A 22856-nucleotide genomic window follows, 5' to 3' on the forward strand; every position below is an offset into this window, starting at 1 on the left:
GGGAACTATGAGAAGACTTGGAACAGAGGAAAGACATCATTTCATTTTCATTTTAGTTGGATCATTCTAGGTTCTAAAGAAGAGACTAGACTGAAGAAAGTCGAGAGTAGAAATAAGAAAGCCAGTTAGAAGATGGATGATGAGCTAGAAATAGAGATGTCCAGGACCTGGTAGAAAGCAGGGAACAGAGTCAGGATTTATTTTGAAATTAGAACGGGCTGCATGTCCTGATAGGTTGAATATAATGCAACAGCTAAGAGCTGAGGATGGCTGTAGAGTTTTTTTTGGCTAGACAATTGGTAGAATGGGCTTGCTGAGATAAGAAGACGGAAAATGTAAATTTGGGTGAATTTCAGTAGGCAAAGAAATTTCTTTTGGTACCTTTAATTGAAAGATGCCTCTTTTACTTAATAGAGGAGATAACCAAATGGCTGAGTATGTAGGCTGGGAGGAGGAGAAGTGAGTTAGAGCTCAGTCCATAGGGCTTATTTTACAGGGAGGTGACTGAATACTGGAGACCTTCTCGGAATAAGGGTAAATGGAGGAGATATCCAGGACTTACTAACATCACTGATGAAAAAAAGAGTCCAAGTACTATACCACTTGAACCACATCTCCAGCCCTTCTTGATTTAGGTTATTTTTTAGGGTTTGTGCTTGAGCAATGATCCTGTGGCCTATACCTTCTAAGGAAATTAATCCTACCAGGAAATTTTAAAAAATACATAATTATTAAAGGGGGATTCTGGGAGGGGAAAGTGAGAAAAATGATAAAAGGTGAAAATGACAGGAGTACACTATATATGTATAAAAATAAAATAGCATAATGAAACCCACTTAAAAGGAGGGAATGGGTAAAAAGGAAATCAAGAAAGGGTGATAGAGATGAGATGATTTTGATCAAAGCACATTATGTCTATATAAATAGAATAAAACAAATTGTATTTAAAAACAAGGAGGGAGGGCTGGGAATGTGACTTAGTGGTAGAGTGCTTGCCTAGCCTGCATGAAGCCCTGGGTTCGATTCCTCAGGACCACTTAAACAGAAAAAGCCAGAAGTGGTGGTGTGGCTCAAGTGGTAGAGAGCTAGCCTTGAGCACAGAGAGGCTCAGGGACAGTGCCCAGGCACTGAGTTCATGCTCCAGGACCGGCAAAAATAAAAAATTAAAATTAAAATTAAAAAATAAAAACAAGGAAGGAAATAAGAAAGAGTAGTAGAGGGGACTAATTTGATCAAAGGACACCCTAGCATGTATAGAAATATCACAGTGAAGCCCCTCTGCAAAATGTATGCTTAAAAAATAAATTAAAAAACCAACCTCAACCTTTCTTTGATTTGTTGTGTTAGGTTGGACAAATGGGATTGCATAAAGTTGCAGAGCTTTTGCAGGGCAAATGACATAGCTAGCAAGATCAATAGAAAGCCCACGGATTGGGAGAAAATCTTTACTAGCCATACAACGGACAAGGGTCTCATATCTAAAATATACTTGGAACTCAAAAAATTAAACCCCCCAACAACAAATCCTCAAAGAAACAACTGCCCAATAAATAAGTGGGCGAAAGACTTAAAGAGAAACTTCTCTGAAGAAGAAAGAAGGATGGCCAATAGACACATGAAGAAATGTTCAACATCCCTAGCCATAAAAGAAATGCAAATCAAAACAACATTGAGATATCACCTCACCCCAGTTAGAACGGCAAAAATCAAGAACTCTAACAACAACAGATGCTGGAGGGGATGTGGACAGAAAGGAACCTTACTTCATTGTTCGTGGGAATGTAAACTTGTTCAACCACTTTGGAAAGCAGTATGGAGGTTCCTCAAAAGACTTCACATAGATCTCCCCTATGACCCAGCAATCCCACTTTTGGGCATTTACCCAAAAGTTTACAAACAAGACCACACTAAAGCTACCAGCACAACAATGTTTATTGCAGCATTATTTACCATAGCTAAGATATGGAACCAACCCAGATGTCCCTCAGCAGATGAATGGATCAAGAAAATGTGGTATATATACACAATGGAATTCTATGCCTCCATCAGAAAGAATGACATTGCCCCATTTGTCAGGAAATGGAAAAACTTGGAAAAAATTATATTAAGTGAAGAAAGCCAGGCCCAAAGAAACATAGGTCCCATGGTTTCCCTTATTTGCAATATCTAGTATATGTATGAGTCAAGCGGAAAAGGTCAGATAATGTGAGGTCAGGAAAATGAACCCTTAGATATGTATTTTAATGTTTTTTTCTTTCATGCATGTGTTTTTAACGCATTTATAAGATTATCTCTTTGTTGCTTTGTATGTCCCTCCCCCACAGTATAACCCCTGCTTTCACTATATTTGATGTCAGTATAACTTGTGGAGGAGATGGGGAAAATCAGTTGTTTAAGGATACAGGTGGACCTGTTGCAACAATAAGTACAAGTTGTCATGTCCAAAACGAGCTTTACAACGTCGGTGTGGGGGGGGGGAAGGGGGGGAAGGAGAAGGATTGGGATTGGGGGGGAGGGGGGAGGCTGGGAAAGGATGTGAAGGGTAAACCAAAGGAGGAGGGTGCAATGCTTGGTAAGAAATGTACGCATTATCCTGCCCATGTAATTGTAACCCCTCTGTACAGTATGTTCACAAATAAAATAAAATAAAATTTAAAAAAAAACCAACCTCAATTTAACAACTTTGCTTTACATCTCAAGAAACTAAAAAAGAGCCAAGTCCAAAATCAGTGAAAAGAAGAAAATAATAAAGATTAGAACAGAAATAAATGAAACAGATTAGCAAAACACAATTAACAGAACTAAGAATTACTTTTTTAAGAGGTAAAATTGACAAAACATTGGCTAGACTAAAAATAAAATAATTCTTTAAAAATCTTAACTGATGACACAGAAATATCAGGATTATAAAAAAAACTAATGTGAATAATTATATGCCAATAAATTGGATAGCCTAGAAAATATGGATAAATTCCTAGAAACTTTCCATATACCAAAAATAAATAATGGAAAGCTAAAAAAAAACCCAAACATAACTATGACTATTAAAGAGATAGTATTAGTAATCAAAATCTGGTCATCCAAAAAGAGCAAATTACCAGATGGTTTCACTAGTCAATCTTAGAAAAATTTTATAGAATTCAGTTATGTGCAGTTGCTTACATCTGTAACCATATCATAGCTATCCGGGAAGTAGAAATCAGGAGGCTAATGTGGGCAAAATGTTAGCAAGATTCCATCTCAACAAAATAAGCTGGATGTAGTAACACATATCTGTAATCCTACTTCCTGAGCTCTGTCCCTGAGCTGCTTTTTTTCAAAAGTAGAGAGCTCTATCACTTGTGCCACAGTGGCACTTCTAGCTTTTTCTGAATAGTTTGTTGGAGATAAGAGTCTCATGGACTTTCCTACCCAGGCTGGCTTTGAACTGTGATCCTCAGATCTCAGCCTCCTGAGTAGCTAGGATTAGAGGCATGAGCCATAGGCGCCCAGCTAGTTGAAGGTCTAGATTCCACGTATGAGTGAAAACATGCAATCTTTATCTTTCTGAATTTGATATATTTTGCTTAACATGATCTCCGCTCTCACCTGTTTTTCTGCAAACAACATAATTGCATTGTATGGCTGAAAAGGACTCTATTGGGTATATGTACAATGTTTTCTTTCTCTGTTGATTGGTATTGGGAACCTAGGCTGATTCAATAGCTTGGCTATAAACATGGATGTGAAGTTATCTCTATCCTATGTTGATTTGCTTTCCTTCAGTATATGCTTAAGAATGGTATAACAGGATTATCATATTGTCAAATCTTCTTTTATTATCTATTCAGTCACTCTATCTGCTGACTGAGGAGTTTAATCCATTTGCATTTAAAGAAATTATTGACAATGCAGAACTTAGCCATTTTGTTAGTTTTTTTTAATCTTAGAGCTTTTCTGTCTCTCTTACTTTTATTATGTTTTACTGACACTTTTGTAAGAGTAAAGTTTTGGCTCTTTCCTCATTTTCTTTTTTATATCTTTAGATTTTTTTTGTAATTATCATAGGGCTTAAATATAAAACATCTTGTAGTTAATAACTGTCTTTTAAGATTACCTCAGCCTATTTTGAAATGTATATGAAACTATACTTTTATTTTCCCCCTCACATATGGGTATTGATATTAAAATTTTAACACTTTTCATGCTTCTAATAATACACTTTATGTTACAATAATATTTTGTACTTTTATCTAAACCTTCTATGCCAGAATTGAAAGTGATCTGTGCACCACCTTTTTAGTATTACAATATTTTTTGTCAATATGTTTACCTTTACCTAAGAACTTTGTATTTTCATATATTTTATGTTATATTTAATTGCCATTTTGTTTCAACTTAAAGATTCCATTTAGCATTTTCTTGTACTGCAGGTTTAGTGGTAATAAACTTCCTCTGCTTTTGCTTATATGGAGTATCTTCACTTTTTTTGAAGGCAAGTTTTTCAGGATATAATATTCTTGGCTTCCAATGTTTTCCTTAAATCCTTTCTCGCCTGAAAGGTTACTACTAATAATCTGTTTGTCTCCATTGTACATAATGACTTTCTGTTCCTTCTTTTGAAATACTTTGTATGTGATACTTGACGATTTGGACATAATATCATCTTGCTCCAGTTTTTCTGGGATTTGTGGATCTGGAGGCCCATTTTTTCTTGTATTTGGAATGTTTGCCCATAATTTTATCAAATAGACTTTATTCTCCTTTCTTTCACCTTTTACTTCCATAGTATGAATAGTAATCTACTTAATAGTGTTTTCAAAGTCCCATATTCTTCATTCTTTTTCACGGATTTCTTTTTTGTTCCTTTGAATGATACTTTTATTCAAATGTCTTATCTTTATGTTTGATCATACCTTCTGATTTATCAAGGATGCTATTGAAGTCCTGTAGTTATTTTTTTTGCTCAAGTATTATATTCTTTAGCTCAGAATTTTGTGGTTTCTAAATACAATTTTATTATTTTATTGATAGACTTCTTTTTGTTCATACATCATTTTTCTGAGCTCATTATCTTTTTGTTGGTCAATTTGTCAGATAATTCACATATCTTTTTTAGCATCAGGTCTTGGAGATTTGTTCTGTTGCGTTCTTTGGCCCACATTTCCTTATTTCTTCATATTTTATACCTTTGTGTTTGAACAAATGACCATTTCTCCAAATCTTTACTGACATTATACAGGGAAAATATTTCACCAGTAGGTCTGTTAGATATTTGAGGAACGTTTCCGACCTTTATTTTCAACAACTTTTCTCTGGATTTGTGTGTGTAAAATTCCCAATTAAAAGAATTTACTATGGTCTTTTTTTTCTATTTTATAATTTCATTCTCCCTCTAGTGTTTATGTGTCGTACTGCATGTTCTTTGACGGCATAGACTGCTCATCTGCTTTAGTTCTTAGTGTTCTTCAGACTTCTAGAGTGTGCCTTGTATCTGGTAAAATAAAAACAATTCTGCTAAATTACTTAAATGGTAAAATGTTAGACATTAACTCCACTCTTCTCCCCTTACCCTCAGGCTGTATTCAGTGCTTACCTGTGCCACTATATTTACTGTGGAGCAGTGGCAAGTTACCAGCCATCTTTTATTCTCAGCTTCCCTCAGGCATGCAGAATATGTTGGGTTCTTTCAGCATCTAAGACTGGCAAAAACATATCCCTTGAACAGCTCCTTGAAACAATAGCATATTGAACAGGTACTCCAACATCTTCCCTCCTTGAAAGAGTATCTGAAAATTGGGAGTTTTTACCCTTTTGTTGCATGAGAGTAATAGAGTGAATCTAGACTTTTGCCCTTATTAGTGGTCCCCAGACTGGCAGCCCTTTCTATCTGTGCATATTCAGGCGAGATATGTCAGTACCTCCTGTGTCCTCCACCACAAATAACCACATATTGGACATGTATTTTAGTTTTCTTTTTTCCTCTTCAGGAAGAAGCCTAGAATTGAGCATTTTCTTCTGATTGCACTTTGCTGAACCAGGCAGAGAAACCATGGCCAGTAAGTAACAGAAATTTTCCTCCTGGTTTTAATATTGATTCATGCTTACCTGCAATGTAGGCCTCTTATTAGCTGGTTTTGGGATTCCTCTTGGAGTATGTTAGTCTGTGTACTATTGTTGAATTAACATCTCCTTTCAAGAAAAAGAAGGTCTGAGGCCTTGTGTTCAGCTATTTTATTCACATGATTAGTCTCCATTTTATTGTTTTCTGTTTGTGCCAGCCTACAAACACTGAGCCAGCATTGGGTTGGCTTGCTAAGCTATCACTGCTGTCCCTGTGGGCTACTGTTGTCTAGTTTGTGGATGAAAAGTTAGGATGAAGTGGTTTTGAAGTTCATTCTGTGAGTGGATCAGCATACTGGCTGTCATCCTGGTTGTAGAATAGAACTTGGGTATGCCATGGTACTAAGGTGTCTGCCCCAGGTACTAAGAGGGAATAATCCAATCAAAGTACAGTGAAAAACATGTAAGAATTACCAGGGTTTAGATTATTTGTGTAAAATTTTCTGGCTGCTGAATGAAATTAACATTCATAAAGTCTTTTAAAGTTACTACTGAATATTGTAACCTCTCTTTAAAAATCTTCTTTGACAGTGATTATCAAAAAGAGAAAAAGATGAATTGACATTTGAAATTATGATACAGGAGTTCCCCCTGGGGAGCTTTAAACTACAGGCTGCTTTTCCACCATGACTGTAGTAATGACCTTTCCCTAGTGCTAGGAGTGATGAGTAGTCTGTAGCACTCATCTAGATTTTAGAACATTTTCAACAGTTGATTTTAGAACATTTTCAACTTTTGGTTAATTATTTGTCCTGACAGGAGATTTCCCATTTCACAAAGCAGATTCAGAATGACCTATTCATTCCTTCAAATGTTGTCATTTCTAGCCGTGTGTTGTGTGTGTGTGTGTGTGTGTGTGTGTGTGTGTGTGTGTGTGTGTGTGTGTGTGCGCGCGCGCGCGCGTGCGCTTATACATGCTGCTCCTGGGGCTTGAACTGAGCCTGCACTCTGTCCCTGAGCTTATTTGCTTTAGTGCTCTACCACTTGAGACACACCGCTGCTTTTGGCTTTCTGATGGCTAATTGGAAACAAGAGTCTCATGGACTTTCCTGCTTGGACTGGCTTCATATTATGAAACCACTCAGCTTCCTGAGTAGCTAGGATAACAGGTATGAGCCACCAATGTCCAGTTGAACCTTAGTCTTAATCTTCCTGATATAAGCTAAGTATGATCCCTTTTCCTCTGATATTCCTTCAGTTACTTAAAGACTTATTTTTATCACCTCCTGAAATGACTCCTCCTTTCCCTGATGCCTTAGACATTATAATGTGGTGGCTAAATTATATGCTCCAGATTCAGATAGCTTAGGTTTCAATCTGGCCTAGTAGTTTACTGTCATATGTGATTCTGAGTTCATCACTTAATTTATGCCTTAATTCTGGAAAATAGAAGTTAACATATAATATCTGTTTCACAGAATTGTTAAAAGGATTGAATGAGCTGATATGTGCAATGTATCTAGAACAGTGACTGGGATGATTATAATATATAATAGTTATTTCTTTATTTTTTATTTTTTTTTTGTCCGGTCATGGGGCCTGAACTCTGGGCCTGGGTGCTGTCCCTCAGCTCTTCAGCTCAAGGCTAGCGCTCTACCACTTGAGCCACAGCACCACTTCCGGCTTTTTTCTTTTTGCTTATGTGGTGCTGAGGAATCGAACCCAGGGCCTCATGCATGCAAGGCAAGTGATCTACCACTGAGCCACTTTCCCAGTCTATAATAGTTATTTATTATAGAACAACATTTTCTATTCTTTTATCATCCTGTTTTTCTCTGCATAGACCAGTTTTTCATTGTATATTTTTTCAATTAGATATAAAGTTTAATAGTTCCACTGTGATCTGAGTAGGTCTTGTGTCTCATTCTGAAACATTTACTTTTTTTGATAATAGGGTAGGTATTTTTGTTGGGTTTGGGATTTGAATTCAGATCCTCATAGTCTTGTTTGGCTTGCTTGCTCTTGGCTGGTTGTCTACCCTGTGGACAATACTTTTTGCTGGTTAATTGGATATGGAATCTCATGGATTTTTCTGCTGAGCTAACTTTGAACCGCCATACTCCAGGTCTCTGCTTCTTAAGTAGCTAGGATTACAAGTGTGAACCTCTGGCACCTTCCACATGGTAGTTTGTAAAAAATAAATCAATCTAACGATCATGATTATATATTGTTTTCAAATGAAGTACTATTGATCTACACTTCTTTGTACTTTCAGCTTGAAATAGGTGATTTTTTTTTTGGACAAGGTCTTGTTATGTATTTTATTTAGGCTGGCCTAGAAATTACTATGTAGTCCAGGCTGCCTTCAAACTTATGATCCTCCTGCCTCTGACTGCTTATTGCTAGGATTACAGGCATGTGCCACCAGCCTGGCTGGAATAGTTGTTTTTTAAATCAAGCTGCAGACGTTTATATTTTGTGGTAGGCTGAATAATAGCTCCTCAATTTATCCAGTGTTAATTTCTGAAATTTGTAAGTATTGTTTATATAGGAAAAGAGACTTTATTGATGCTATTAAGGATTTTGAGAAAGTAAGATTATCCTAAATTAACTTGATTGGTCCTAGTAATATCATAAGTGAGGGAGATGAAGGAGAGTGGTCACTTAAGGGCATTATGCTTGCTAGCCATATGCTCAACTACATAAGTCACATTTCCAGCCTTGAAATTGATGTTTTAATTTCTGACTTCTATAACAATAAGAGAAGAAAATAATCTGTTTTAAGCTACTAAGTCTGTGGTAACTTATTTCAGCAGCTAAAAGAAGCTAATATATATCTACCATGTTTCATCTTGTTTCTTTTAACTCATATTAGGGCCTTTCAAAATTGTCAAGGAAAACATAAAACTGGAGTAGAATTGATTGGGGGACACAAAAAGGGTAGTTGAGAGTTCACTGGAAATCAAACTTCAGGTATGTCATAGCTGAACCTTCAAATTGGACCGCAGACACACTGATTTTGGGTGTGGGTTAACCTTTGAAATGGTGTTCATCTATTCCAACCTTCTGTAATATCAGACCTCTTCCCACAAACTACCCAGAACTTAAGATCATGCCCAATCTCTTTCCTATAAAGAGTTTAACTTTTGCCAACCTCAGTCATGATTCCTGACTAACAAATGATGTAAATTACCAACACCCTTGAGATTTACAATTTATGAATATAGCTTCCATTTTGTAAAACCTCAAAGCACACTTTCAACATTGCTTATATCTGTGTCCCCAGATTGCAATCCTAGTTAACTCTTAACTGGAACAACTTTATTCTATGTCAATAAAAATTTTTTAAGTTAAAGCTTTTGAATTTTTAGATGTTGAGTACCAATATCTAAAAATGTACTGGGTATAATACAAAGTAATGTTAAAGTTCCCATTTGATGATACTTTATATAATAATAATAATAATTAATTATTTTGGTGCTGGTCCTGGGGATTAGGCTCTAGGCCTCAGCACTATCCCTAAGGTTTTGTTTTGTTCAAGGCTACTGCTCTAGCACTTGAGCCACAGATCCAATTCTGGCTTTTTTTGGTAGCTAGTTGGAGATAAACCTCACAGACTTTCCTGCTCCTGCTGGCTTCAAACTGTGATTCTCTGATATCAGTCTCCTGAGTAGCTAGGATTATAGACATGATCCACTGGTATCCAGCCAAATAAATATTACTAATTCCAAATTTAAGGTGATAAACAGGTTCCAAATATGTGAATTCTCCAAGATTATACAATAAATGTCTGTGATATCACTAAATATAGTATGAATTGTTTAAAGACATGGGTGGGGCTGAGGGAGGAGCTGTATAGTCTGAGAAATGTGTCAGTCAATTTCATCATGGACTGAGCATCAGACAAACCTACATGTTATAGGTCAATGCAATCAAGACATGAGAAACAGTATGTATGAGGCTGATGCCAGTATATTAGAACATCCTGTTTTACAGTTAAGAAAATGTATGAGTACACTCTAAAATATCAATATAGTAAACACATTGATCACTAACATAGTTCTTGAATTTTTTCAACTATTATGTCCTGTATATAATTGTATGTGCTATATTCTTATATAATTGGTGTCACCAGTAAAGTGTCTTACCCAAAAGGAGTGTCTCACAAGGTGGAAGTTTTAGTAGTTGTTTTAGTATATCAGGATAAAATTGGAAGTGGGAGTAAAGGACCCAATGATGTTTTATACTTTCTGAGTTGGGAGAATAGTCATATCATCCACCAAATCCTAATCCAGTGATTTTTAGTGGACCAGGCAGATGGAGATATGAGATAGGCCCACCTCAAAACCCAGAGACAATAAGTAATTTTTAGGATTTTCCTTTTGCAGACATGCCTTTTATTTCTATCTCTGCCTGAATTGTAAACAATCTATAGATTTGCAATATCTCAAAAGAAAAGGCAAATGTAAATAGTCCCTCTTACTCATCCATTCTTGTAAGTTAATGTTTAAAAGTAAGTGTGGAGGGAAGGAGAGCTAGTTACTTTGATTTTCCAGTTTTTTCTGATATTCTAATGTCTGATCTGGCCCTTTTAATACTTATTAATTTTCATTTCCAGGTCTATTCATCTATTTGTCTCAATCATCAGCACAGCAGATTTATATCAGGATCATCCTGTAAGATATATTATGCTAAGACTCTTATGACAACTGTATTACTAGATGGCAAGAATTTTATGGGACTAACATTGTATATGAAACTTGTCAATGACTATAATATCAGTATCTGTCACATGACTCCATAGGTTTGTAGTGGGGAAAGATGTGGAAATGGGGATTTATGGATACTTTGTCTTCTTATTAATTTTATTGTGAACTAAAAACCATGCTGAAAAATGAAGTTTATTAAAGAATTAAAACCATAGAAGGACAAAAGAAAAGAGGTTTGTCTAGCTGTAAAGCCTGTGGAGAAACAGTATTTAAATTTCTGGCCTGTATGATTCTGGAACCCATTGTTCTTTCTGATATACCAGTGGTTCTGAGACTGTGGCCCAAATAGCCTTAGCAATCCTCGAGACACTTCTGGGTGGGGGGTGGGGGTGGCCTATGAGCTCAAAACTATTATGTAAAATAATGCTTGCTAAAGTATTATTTTGGTGCTTTATTTACTATGCTGATTTTCCCACTAAGAAGAAAGCAACTTTATCATAGCACAAATGAAGACAATGATAACCAATTCTACCAGTAATTATTTTATTCTTCACAATGAAGAAGTCAATTTAATTTAAAATATCCTTGGAGAAAAATTATAACTTTCTTAAATCTTGACCTCAAGTACTTGTCCCCTAATATTCTTTGGGACAAAATGGAAAGTACGTGTGAAATACTTTTGCTACACATGAAGGACTATGACAATCGCCTTGCTGCATGTTTGAATTAGGAGCTAAATTTGTCCTTTCGCTCATAGACCATTTTTATCATATGGAAATTTGCATTATTTCAGAAAAGCTAGATTTTTTATCCTTATCTATCATAAAATATTTCAGTTTCTTCATAACCATGTTTGTTCTGTTTTTCTTAGTTTATCATCCTTCTTAGAGGAAAATGAAACAAGATGAAACTTCAGTGGTTCTTCTCTGATAATGATCCTAATGCTTCAGTGTTTTTTGCTCTGATCATGTAGTAAAACATTTCATATTATTATTAACATTTTTGTAACTTTGGGCTTAGCCTTCCTAATAGAAGTCCTAAAGCTACTGTATTGTGATTTTTGTGGCATCATCCTTTGTCAAATTCCCTCTTGTCCATATTTCACATATCTTTTAAAATTGACTTCATTAAAGAGCGAGCATTTTAAGAGCTTCTTGATGGGTCATCATAAGACTTGACTCATATTTTGACAGATTGTTTTTGTTTTTATGAGTATCCTTTAAAATACCTTGTTAACATTTTGTTTTGGAGAAATTTTTATATTCCTTAAGCTAAATTTTGGAACTTGTTTTTATTTTGATAAGTACCTAGTATGCCTGAAGTAATGATTTTAGACTCTTAAACTAAGACCCATAGTAAGAAATACATTTTATGGTCATGGCCTAGTACATATACACTCACAACTGAAACAAAAGATTCACAAAGCAATGCTTATTGTTTCAGTCAAACTGCAATGAAGAGACAAAAATAAGAAAATTTGAATGAGGAAATGGTAGTATATTGAACTATAAAAGGTAGGATAGTAAACTATGAAAAGTAGTATAATGAAATATAAAATATATTTAATAAATATATAAGTAAACACTATGGATGGTATGCAAGTGTACACAAATGTATGAACTGAAGTATGGTAGATTCAGGGGAGAACTCAAACAGTATAATTCCTTAGAAAGGCTAACTCACAGTCCAACAAGATAAACCCCAGGAAATGGGTGATCAAAAGGTAGGGTGAGGTCAAGAAAGGGGATGCTAGAGGGATAAAGAGAGGAGAAGGGGAGATGGCAGTCACAAAATTCAATGCATATTCTACAAAATTGAGAAAGTTGAGGGAAGGAGTGGGGTTGGGAGGGATGGGAGAGAATGGTAAAAGGGATGACATTGATCAAGATGCATTGTATTCATAAACTGCTTTATTGAATGGCAACTCCTTTGTACAACTACTTAAAGATAATAAAAATATGTTAAAAAGAAAATGGGGTACTAGATAATTAGATATTAAGGGATGAAGAGAACTCTAAAGAACATAGGATGGTCATCATAGAAAGCAACTACTTAGAACTTAAAACGGAGCACCCAGCAAAGAACAAATCTTTGATCTTCTTCTGGACTAAGGTCCAGAGGCACATAGTTATCTGTTTGTGTAGAAATTAGCTGAGATACCATACTGAAGTAACTCCTAAGCAATCTAGGAAACTTTTCCTCAATACCAGGGGAAGTTATTCATAAGGAAATGCCCTCTCTTGATACATAATTTTATCACCATTTCTAGGCCATATAGCTCAGCAGCCAAACATTCAGCCACATGCTGAAGGAACCAGTCTTGATATCTAGCAGCACTCAGGTGGAGGAATCATAGTATATGTATAATATTGTATAGTATACTATAGCATAGTATAGTATATAGTATATAGTATAATTAGTGTACAGGTTGGTGCTATATGTGTATATGTGGGTTGCTAGGCAGGTGCTCTACCACTTGAGCCAATGCCCCCAGCCTATTTACTTTAGAAGCTTCCCTTTGTGTATGAGGATCTGCTGCTGGCTTCAAGAAATTCTCAAACTGGTCAGGTTTTCATTTGCCTAATGGGCTTCCCAGTCTGTAACCCCAAGGGCAGCAAGGGCCTAGGTATGGGCCCTAACTGTGTTGGGTAGTAAGGAGAGCAAACAGCACTGAGTTTTGAACTGGGGGAAGAGAAATGAGGGTCTGTCTGCTGGTATCTCTAAGACTGCAGTAAATGATCCTGTGAATGAAAGGAGGCTGGGGAATCACATAGTTCTCAGGATCTGTGCTTAGTGCTCTTAGACTCGTGATTAGCAAAAACTGCAGTGAGCAGGCAGTTCCTGCAGGCTGATCTCAGTGCTTTTAGCCCCTTCTCAGAAATTTCCTCAGAAATTCCCTCAGAAGGAGGGAAACTGGGGAAATTGTGTGGTTCTCATGACTTGTGCTCAGGGCTCTCAGTGCTACCTGGTAGCAAATACCAGCAACCAGAAGGCAGCTCTCAGAGGCTGAGTACTCCACCAACCAAAGGCACAGTGCTTTATTTCTATAATTATTTTTAGGTAATGGGACTTGCCTCTTGCCAGAGAGCACGTGGCTACTGGCCATCACACCCTTCATTGCCTAAGCTCCCTGCTACTTAAACTTCTCAGTTGGAAATGTTTTAGGATATTGGACTGTCATGTAGGAATAAGGATAACAACTTGGCAAGGCAAAGTTTACTTTGGCAGAAGGGCATGCTACTGATGGGAAGCCAAGTAAGTAAGTACACTGGGCAGGCAGTCTACCCAGGTTTTATCTCAAATGCGTTACTGACCTTTGTTCTGATTGGTCAGAAGTTAGGCTCACAATCTTGTGTAGTTGGCTAATTTGAAAGGGTTAAAAGTTTTATTTAAAAAAGTTTTATTGAGCTAGGAAGTTGGCTCAGTGATAGAGTGCTTGCTTCTCATGCATGAGGCCCTGAGTTCGATTCCTCAGCACCACATAAGCAGAAAAGTGAAGCTGTAGCTTAAGTGGTAGAGCACTAGCCTTGAGCTGAAGAGCTGAGGGACAGCACCCAGGCCCAAATTTCAGCCCCCACGACTGACAAAAAAAGTTTTATTAAAGAATTGCTTTGTTAAATGGCAATTCCTTTGTATAACTACTTAAAGATAATTTTAAAAATGGGAAAAAGTTTATCTAAGCAATCAACCAAAACCAGGACACCTGGCCAATTTGGCAGAAAAAAAACAATTTTTACTCAGCTGGATCCCTATCATTTGAGCCATGGCTCCAGGCCCTAGAAAAACAATTCTTGTAAGAGGATATGACTTAACAAAAATAGCTCCTTGTAAAGATAAGAACTACCCTTAAAATGGCAGTACTTATGACAAGAAACCACTTTGACAGAAAAGATTCTAACTCCTACACTAAATCAGATCCCTTCCCTCTCCATGGCCACTCCATGACAGTGTGGTAGATTTTCCTAGTACTCCCTAAGTCATGACTGTTCCTTGCTTTAAAGTTTCTAGGATTATAGATGAGAGCTACCAGTGCCAGCTTATTCCATCTTCTTATAGCAGACTGGAATCTCCTAGCAATAAGCCATCTTTTCTTCCATCTTTTCTGAAAATTTGAAGTTTATACAATTAGGAAACTAGGAAACTCCCCATGGTTAATGTCTCTTAGGCCTTATGCCTTTTTTTTTCATTAGGACACTTGAGTTTATTAGGAAAACAGGCCAAAATACAACTCATAGAATTACAGCCTTCTCTAGACAAGACCATGATGCAAGCTCCTTTTTGAGAAAGGAGGGATAGTTCTCAGTAAAAGCAAGAATCACCATCCTTCTTAACTCCCCAGGAACATTCTAGAGAAGAGGTAGACTGCGAGAGGCTAAAGAGTAGGCAGTGATGAGGTAGACCCTCTGGTAGGTTAGTAATGCCCACATGGATGGCACCATGATCTTGGCTTTTCTAGTCTTGGAAGAATGGTTTGGACTTGGAGGGCTGTGTGAAAAGGCTTTTTAGAGTGTGACAAGTCTCAGGCTGGTCCTAGGAATCCTGCATCAGTGGTACAGGGCCTACCTCCCTCTGCACTAGAGCGCAGCCGCGGCTCCTTCTCCTCATAGTAACGTGCTTCACTGAACTCCAGGAAGAAGGCCGAGATCTCTCTGCTGGCTGAAACTGCAGAGTCTGAGCCGTGGGTGGTGTTGCGTATCGATGAGGCCAAAACTCCCACGGATAGAATCTGGGGCAATATAGCGTGCTCGAAACACTCTGGTGGGTCCCATCAGTGTTCTCCAGAGCTGGATAGCATGTTTGTGGGCTAGGATGTAGGCTCGGATTGGCCCACTGGCCAGCTGCTGATAGAAAAAACCGTCCTTCATGTTCTTGGTAAAACCTCTGGCAATCTTCCCTTTTCCATAGTAGTTCTTTCATTCGTACAATAAGGAACTTGTTGTTCAGAATCTGCAGTTGAACAACCTCCAGAATCAGTGGATGAGCAACTACATCGGGTTTGAGCAAGGCCAAGGTGAGCTGGAGAGTCCTGGGGCTTGGCAAGATGGTGTTCATGTCATTTCCCGGTTTTTCCCTCCGTGCCAGGCGGCGCCAGGCCATCTGCCTTATACCTCTTTTATGTGTGCTGGTACTGGCCCTTGAAGTCAAGGCCTCTGGCTTTTCCTCGGCTTTCTTGCTCATAGCCAGCACTCTATCAGTTGAACCATATCTCTAGTTCAGCAATTTCTGATTAATTTGAGATGAGGTTTGACAGACTTTCTGCCCAGGCTGTTTTGAACCTTGATCCTCAGATCTCAGCATCCTGAGTAGCTAAGTTTACAGGCATGAGCCATCAGCACCTAGCTTAGTCCTTGTGCCTTTAAAGTGCATAGAAGCAAACATTCTCAAGGTTGCCTCTGTTTAATGAAAATAATTTGTTACTGTTCTACACTTATCAATGAAAATCCTTTAATATATTTTTATTGTAAAGATACTGTACAAAGGGGTTACAGTTATATGAGTAAGTAATGAGTACATTTCCTATTGAGCATTGTTACCTCCTCCTTTGTTTTTCCCCTACCATTCCTTCCCTCCCCACCTCCCCAACTCCTCCCTCCCCCAACCTGAAGCTGTAAAGGTTGTTTCAACATAGTGTCTTATGCATCTCATTATTACAATGGGTCAAACTGTATCCTTATTTCAGCATTGTGTCATTTCCCTTCCCCTCCCCTAATTAGAAAAATGTATATACAAATGCAGGGCACCAGAATCAAATACAGTGAAAACAGGGGAAGAACATACAAAAGCAAAAAAAAAAAATTCACACAGCACTTTATAAGTACATTAAAAACAACAACAAAGATAAAACCTGTTGTGTCCCTATCTTGGGGTTCATTTAGCTTATCATCATCTTATATGGACATATGTACATAGCTTTTGACCTTTTCTGTTTGTCCTAGACATATACTAGTTATTGCAAATAAGGGAAACCATGGGACCTATGTTTCTTTGGGCCTGGCTTACAAGTGTTCACCTCACTGGCGTCCATTTGGCCCCATCCTTTGTGTGTGTTATGTTTTAAATTTCCCTGGTCCTGTGATTTGATGTTTCAATGAGGCCCCCTTCTGATATTTTGTGCTGTGAAGTTCTAAGCATTCTTGGGTTATGAAACTCCTTGAAAATCTGACTATAGCTATATTCTTTTCTAGAAAAAAATGCACATACACTGTTAACTTTGCTTATAGCTTGCATCTCTAGAGTTTTCAAAGGCTTTGCTTCCTGGTTCAAGGACACCTGGGGGCGGAAGATTGTTTGATAAAAATGTGGTATTCTTGGTTCTTCAGATCTAATAAAGCAAAATTTCTGGTAGAGTCAGCAACTTAATCTTCCTGGTAATTCTCAAGTACAGTAAAGTTTAAGACGTTCTCACAAACTGAGCTTGTCTTCACAATCTAGGTATCTTTCTTTCCAAGACTTTGGCTTCAGGGGCTCAAATTCTGGAATCCTAACCTTCATCCAAAGAGAGTAGCTACGTTTCTCTAAGGTTGAAATGTGAAGCTGCTCCTTGGAGAAACCCTAGAATATGACAATGAGTCTAGGTCTTTTTCATTTTCATGAACAATTCTGAAATTGTTTTAGCATTTTCCTTAGTATACATTAGTTACACAGATGAGGATTTCTGCACATGCTTACAATATATTCCAATCAATCTCTCTCATTCACCCTAGTTGTGAATTCTGAGAGCCCAGACATGTCCCATGAAGTAACACTTCACTCCTTTCATTTGTCTACTTCTAATCAACATATTGTCTCTATGCAGACTAGAACTTTCCTATCTTGCAAGGTATTATTAGTATTAGTATTATTATTTAGAGATAGGTTCTTGCTGTGTCTCCAAGTTGGCCTTCAACTCATGATCCCCTGCCTCTGCTTGTAGAGTATTAGGATTAATGAGCATTTGCCACCATGCTTGGCTTAAGATATATTTTGCTTCTGCACATTTCCCTCATTATCAGTGTATTGTTCCTGTGAGATAGCCATGGATCCAGAGTTAGAGACTTTATAGGTAGAGTTAGAGGAATATAGTAAAAGGCTTTGCAGAATTAAGCTTACATACTAATGGGTGATAGCAAAGGAAGTCAAATTTGGTTACTTCCTCTTGAGTCTTTTTTACTAGCTATAAAAATTTGTGAATGTAATTATGTTAAATATCAGTGTTTTAAAAATTTACTATTTTATTTAATTATTATTTTATCTATTTTAAAAAATATTGTAAAGGTGATATACAGAGAGGTTACTGTTATATGTCAGATAATCAGTACATTTCTTTCTGAACAATGTCACCCTCTCCCTCATTTTCCCCCAGTTTTTTCCCTCTTGACCCTTCCCCCCCCAATTATAGTTCACTTCCAACATAATGTCTAGTGAGCATCACTCTTGAATTGGTTCACCCTTTGTCTCACCATTTCTGTGCTTCCCATTCCCCTCCCCAAATAAGATAAATTTATATACAAGACAAAAGGTACAGAAATCAATAACAGTGACAAAAGGGAATAAACCAAACTCAAAAAAAAGAACTGAAAACAGTACAATAAAAAACCTCTTGTTTTCATTTCTTGGAGTTCATTTTGATAAACATCATTTTATGTGATCATATGCACATAGCTATTGAGCCCTTGTGATCCTCCTAAGAATATCCTCCTTTGGTCTCACTGTGTGAATGTTTAGAGTGCTGTTTAACTAACCATGTCCAATTATAATTATTTATCTTTGACTATCCATTTAGTTACTTGTAGATTTATAGGCAGATTCTAATTATTACAAATGAGGGAAACCATGCAACCTATGTTTCTTTGAATCTGGCTTACTTTGCTTAGTATAATTTTTTCTAAGTCTTGTTCCATTTTTTTTAATGAATGAAACATTCTTTCTAATGGTAACATAGAATACTGTTGTGTATACATACCATTCTTGATCCATTTGTCCACTGAGGGACATCTGGGTTGATTCCATATTTTAGCTATGGTAAATAATGCTGTAATGAACATGGTTGTGCTGGTGGCTTTAGAGTGGCCTGATTTGTGATCAATTGGATACATGCCCAGGGTCATCTGGAAGATCTGGTCATGTGTGTGTGTGTGTGTGTGTGTGTGTGTTGTCGGTCATGGGGCTTGAACGGTGTCCCTCAGCTCTTCAGCTCAAGGTGTTCTACCACTTGAGCCACTGCACCACTTCTGGTTTTCTTTTGTTTTGTCAGTCATAGGGCTTGAACTCTGGGCTTGGGCGCTATCCCTCAGCTCTTCAGCTCAAGTCAAGCATGCTACCACTTGAGCCACAGTGCCACTTCCGGTTTTCTAGTGGTTTATTCCTGCCTGGACTGGCTTTGAACCTCGATCCTCAGATCTCAGCCTCCTGAGTAGCTAAGTTTACAGGCGTGAGCCACAGGCACCCAGCTGGAAGCAGTATGTTTAGTCTTTTGAGCAACCACCATACTGCTTGCTAGAGTGGTTGAACAAGTTTACATTCCCACCAGCAGTGTAGTAGCATTCCCTTTTGGCCAAATCCCCACCAGCATCTGTTATTGTTAGTTTTCTTGATAATGACCATTCTAATTGGGATGAGATGGAATCTCAATGTTGTTTTGATTTGCATTTCTTTTATGGCCAGAGATGTCTATCATCTCTTCATGCGTCTATTGGCTATTCTATTTCTTCATTGGGGAAGACTCTCTTTAAGTCTTTAGCCCACTTAATTAGGTCTTTGTTTCTCTGAGGATTTGCTTTTGAGAGGTTTAATTTTTTGAGCTCTAAGTATATTTTAGATATGAGATCCTTATCTGATGCATAGCTAGTAAAGACTTTCTCCCATTCTGTGGGCTTTCTATTTATCTTGCCAGTTATTTTATTTTTACTTTTTTGGTGCTGGTCCTGGGGCTTGAAGTCTGGGCCTGGTCAACATCCCAGAGCTTTTGTGCTCAAGGCTACTGCTCTAGCACTTGAGACACAGATCCACTTCCAGATTTTTTTTTGTGGCAAATTGGAGATAAGAGTATCATGGACTTTCCACGTGATCTGGCTTTGAACCATGATCCTCAGATCTCAGTCTCCTGAATAGCTAGGATTCCAGACGTGAGCCATTGCCACCTGTTAGAAGTCTTTTTTTTTTTTATTTTGAAAAGCAAAGGATGTTAGTTATGATCTTTATTACCATGTGAGAGACAGCCACATTTTTGTGCCAGTACTAGGGCTTTTATTTTACTTCATTTATTTTATTACAGCATATTAAATATGCTGTATTAAATATATTTGTATATTAAAAAGGAAAATCACTATAATAGCTACTCCTGGGCATTAGTGCCTCCCCCCCCCCCCGCTTATTTGATGTTTTGCTATAGCTATCCAAGGTATGCAGAACAAGAAAATAGTTTGTTTACTCCAAAGCTAGTTTGTGATACAGGAGGAGTTACTATTATACCACTAGCTTTTGGCTTGAGGGAAGTGTAGACTTGTCCCACAGTTAGGTCTTCCAGTTTGTCGCTATACTTCCTAGTTTACTTATTTTATGTGCTAGTACTGGAGCTTGAACTGAACAGCTTTTTTGCTCAAGGCTGGCACTTTACCTCTTGAGCCACAGATCCACTGCTAGCTATTTTTGTGATTTATTGGAGGTAATAGTCTCACAGTCTTTCCTGCCTGAGCTGGCTTCTGTGAGAAAAGCATCTTTTCTATCAAAATGTTGCTTGTTTCCTTTCTGTTAATCTTGAGAGAATGTGGTTTTTTTAAGGGTTCCTGCTTTGGCCAGGTGGCTTGGCTCGTGTTAATTAAATATCAATTATACATATCTTTTTCCTGAGCCCTTTAATTAAGATAATCCTGTTACGAGCTTCTTGAATCTTAATTACATCTTATTAGCTAAGCCACATTCTGTTGCAGATTGTAAATCTGAGCTCAGCCAATGTGAGCATAGGAGCAGGGCCTGCTGGGTTAGAGATAAAAAGGCCTGCCTGCCCCATGTGCTTGCTTGCCAGAATTGTGGCTGATGACACCACCTTTTTTTTTTTTTTTTTTTTGGTCGGTTCATTGGGCTTGAACTCTGGGCCTGGGTGCTGTCCTCAGCTCTTCAGCTCAAGGCAAGCGCTCTACCACTTGAGCCAAAGCACCACTGACGGTTTTCTGGTGGTTAATTGGAGCTAAGAATCTCACAGACTTTCCTGGCTTGGCTGGCTTTGAACTGTGATCCTCAGATCTCAGCCTCCTAAGTGTTAGGACCAGTTTAAATTAAACAAATAGAGTATTAATTACACTAAAGAAGAAGGACATTTAACTGGGATAATTAAGTCTCAGGACCTAAAAATAATGAGTGCAAACTTCAGAAAGGGGAACAAAACTGTGGCTTGACATTTACCAAGAATTGCAAAGCGAGTAAATATAGGGCCAACAGTATGTAAGGCTGACCACCAATGTCCCAATGTCTGTTTTTTGTGATTATGCTTGCTCAGCAAATATACTAAAACATGGAACTTGACCCTTTGCAGTTAGCTTTTACTGATTAATAAGAATAAGGGCAAATTTGAAAGGCAGGATGAGAACTTTGTCTTGATTGATTATTGAAATTCTAATCACCATTTATAATTATTAACTGCTAGCTCTGCTTTTGTAACTTGCTTTCTTACTTATTGCAAAATTACCACTGACCACCTGTGGATGGCTTCTGTGGTTTTTGCATTTATATTTCCTGAGCTATTTCAGTTTGGGGCTGGTCTTCACTGTCTTGATAGTGGAGGTCAGTCGCTGTGGCTAATAAAGATTCTTAGCCTGTTTGAGTGCTGGTGACTCATTTTGCTGATCGTGGGTTTGAGTCCCACTGGCCCCAGGAAGTTGGGATAATTCACTGAGTAGATAGGATTACAGGCGTGAGCCACCCGTGCCAGGCTTGATGATGACATACCTTTCTGCAGAAGGAAACTTTGCCTTGCCAAATTCCTTTCCAGTTGGTATCTATTCCTAAGTGATACCCCAACATCTTGAACTATTTCTACTACCTTTAGCTAGGATGATAGGTGTGAGACACTGACACCTGGCTAAGACAGCCCAGTTTAACTTGCAGTTGATGGTTTAGCTTCCCCTCCCTTGCAGGTAATTGGGGCTGAAGCTGAAGACTGTTTCCTGTTCATTTCAGTTGTCTTGTCTCTGTTTCATGTGTCCTGATGCCCTTCCTCTCCCTCTCTTTTTCTTTTCAGAATATTCTCTCCTTTGTTACATTGCCTCTTCTCATTCATAGATTCAAACAGAGAAAGTTTCTACTCTACTATCTTTCCCCATCCTCTTAATTTATGTTAAAAATTAATTAGTTTATTTCATTTAAGTTGCCAAATTTATAATGTGATGAGCTTGTCATAGTAGCACTTATCTTTTCATTTCTGCAGTCTTTAATGATAACCCCTGTTTCACTGTTGATATCCATTAGTTATATTTTTCTTTTTTGTTTGAATTGCTCAAGGCTTATTGATATACAATTAATTTTCATGATTTTGTTATCTTTTTAGTTGACTACATTGTCTTTTGTGCTCTTGTTTACTGTTTCCTTCCTTCTACTTGTTTTGAATTTATTTTGGTCCTTTTCTAAGTTCTTGAAGTAGGAGCTTACATTATTAACTTGTGATTTTTCTGGTCTTCTAATATAATCATTAGTGCAATAAACATCCCTTTAAGCACTGCATTAATGTATCTCAGGAATTTGGATATGCTATAATTTTTACTTTCAAGTCATTCAACGTATTTATCATTATTACTATTTTTAAGTAGTTGTACAAATGAGTTGTCATTTAACACAACAATATATGAATAAAGTGCATCTTGATCAATGTCATCTCTTTAAACATTCTGACCCATTTCTCCCTACTCACCCCTTCCCTTACTCTTCTTCATTTTATAGAATATACATTGAATACCTGACTTCATTCTCCCTATCTTCTCTTCATAATGTTTACCCTTTCTCTTTGACTCCACCCTACTCCTTTTGTGTACTTGCTTGCTAGTGTTTTATTTTGCTGAACCTTGATTTTGTCTTTCCAAGAAATTACAATATTTGGGGCTGGGAAGGTGGCTCAGTGGTAGAGCGCTTGCCTTG

General features: G+C 37.5%; 1 protein-coding gene across 7 annotated transcripts in view; it reads left to right on the top strand.

Annotated features, from left to right (window-relative positions):
* The window catches only part of Zc3h12b (zinc finger CCCH-type containing 12B), a 290287-nt gene that overhangs the window by 14673 nt on the left and 252758 nt on the right, over positions 1-22856 (top strand). For 5 of the 7 annotated variants that reach the window (XM_070040210.1, XM_070040215.1, XM_070040209.1 and 2 more), the window contains exon 2: positions 5970-6038. The exons of the other annotated variants lie outside the window; for them this stretch is intronic. The gene's annotated coding sequence lies outside the window, so the exon portion shown is untranslated. The remainder of the gene's footprint in view (positions 1-5969; positions 6039-22856) is intronic. 7 annotated transcript variants of the gene reach the window in all.

Source organism: Dipodomys merriami, unplaced genomic scaffold, assembly GCF_024711535.1.
Source record: "Dipodomys merriami isolate MVZ:Mamm:240054 unplaced genomic scaffold, mDipMer1.0.p SCAF_3, whole genome shotgun sequence".
NCBI lineage: Eukaryota > Metazoa > Chordata > Mammalia > Rodentia > Heteromyidae > Dipodomys > Dipodomys merriami.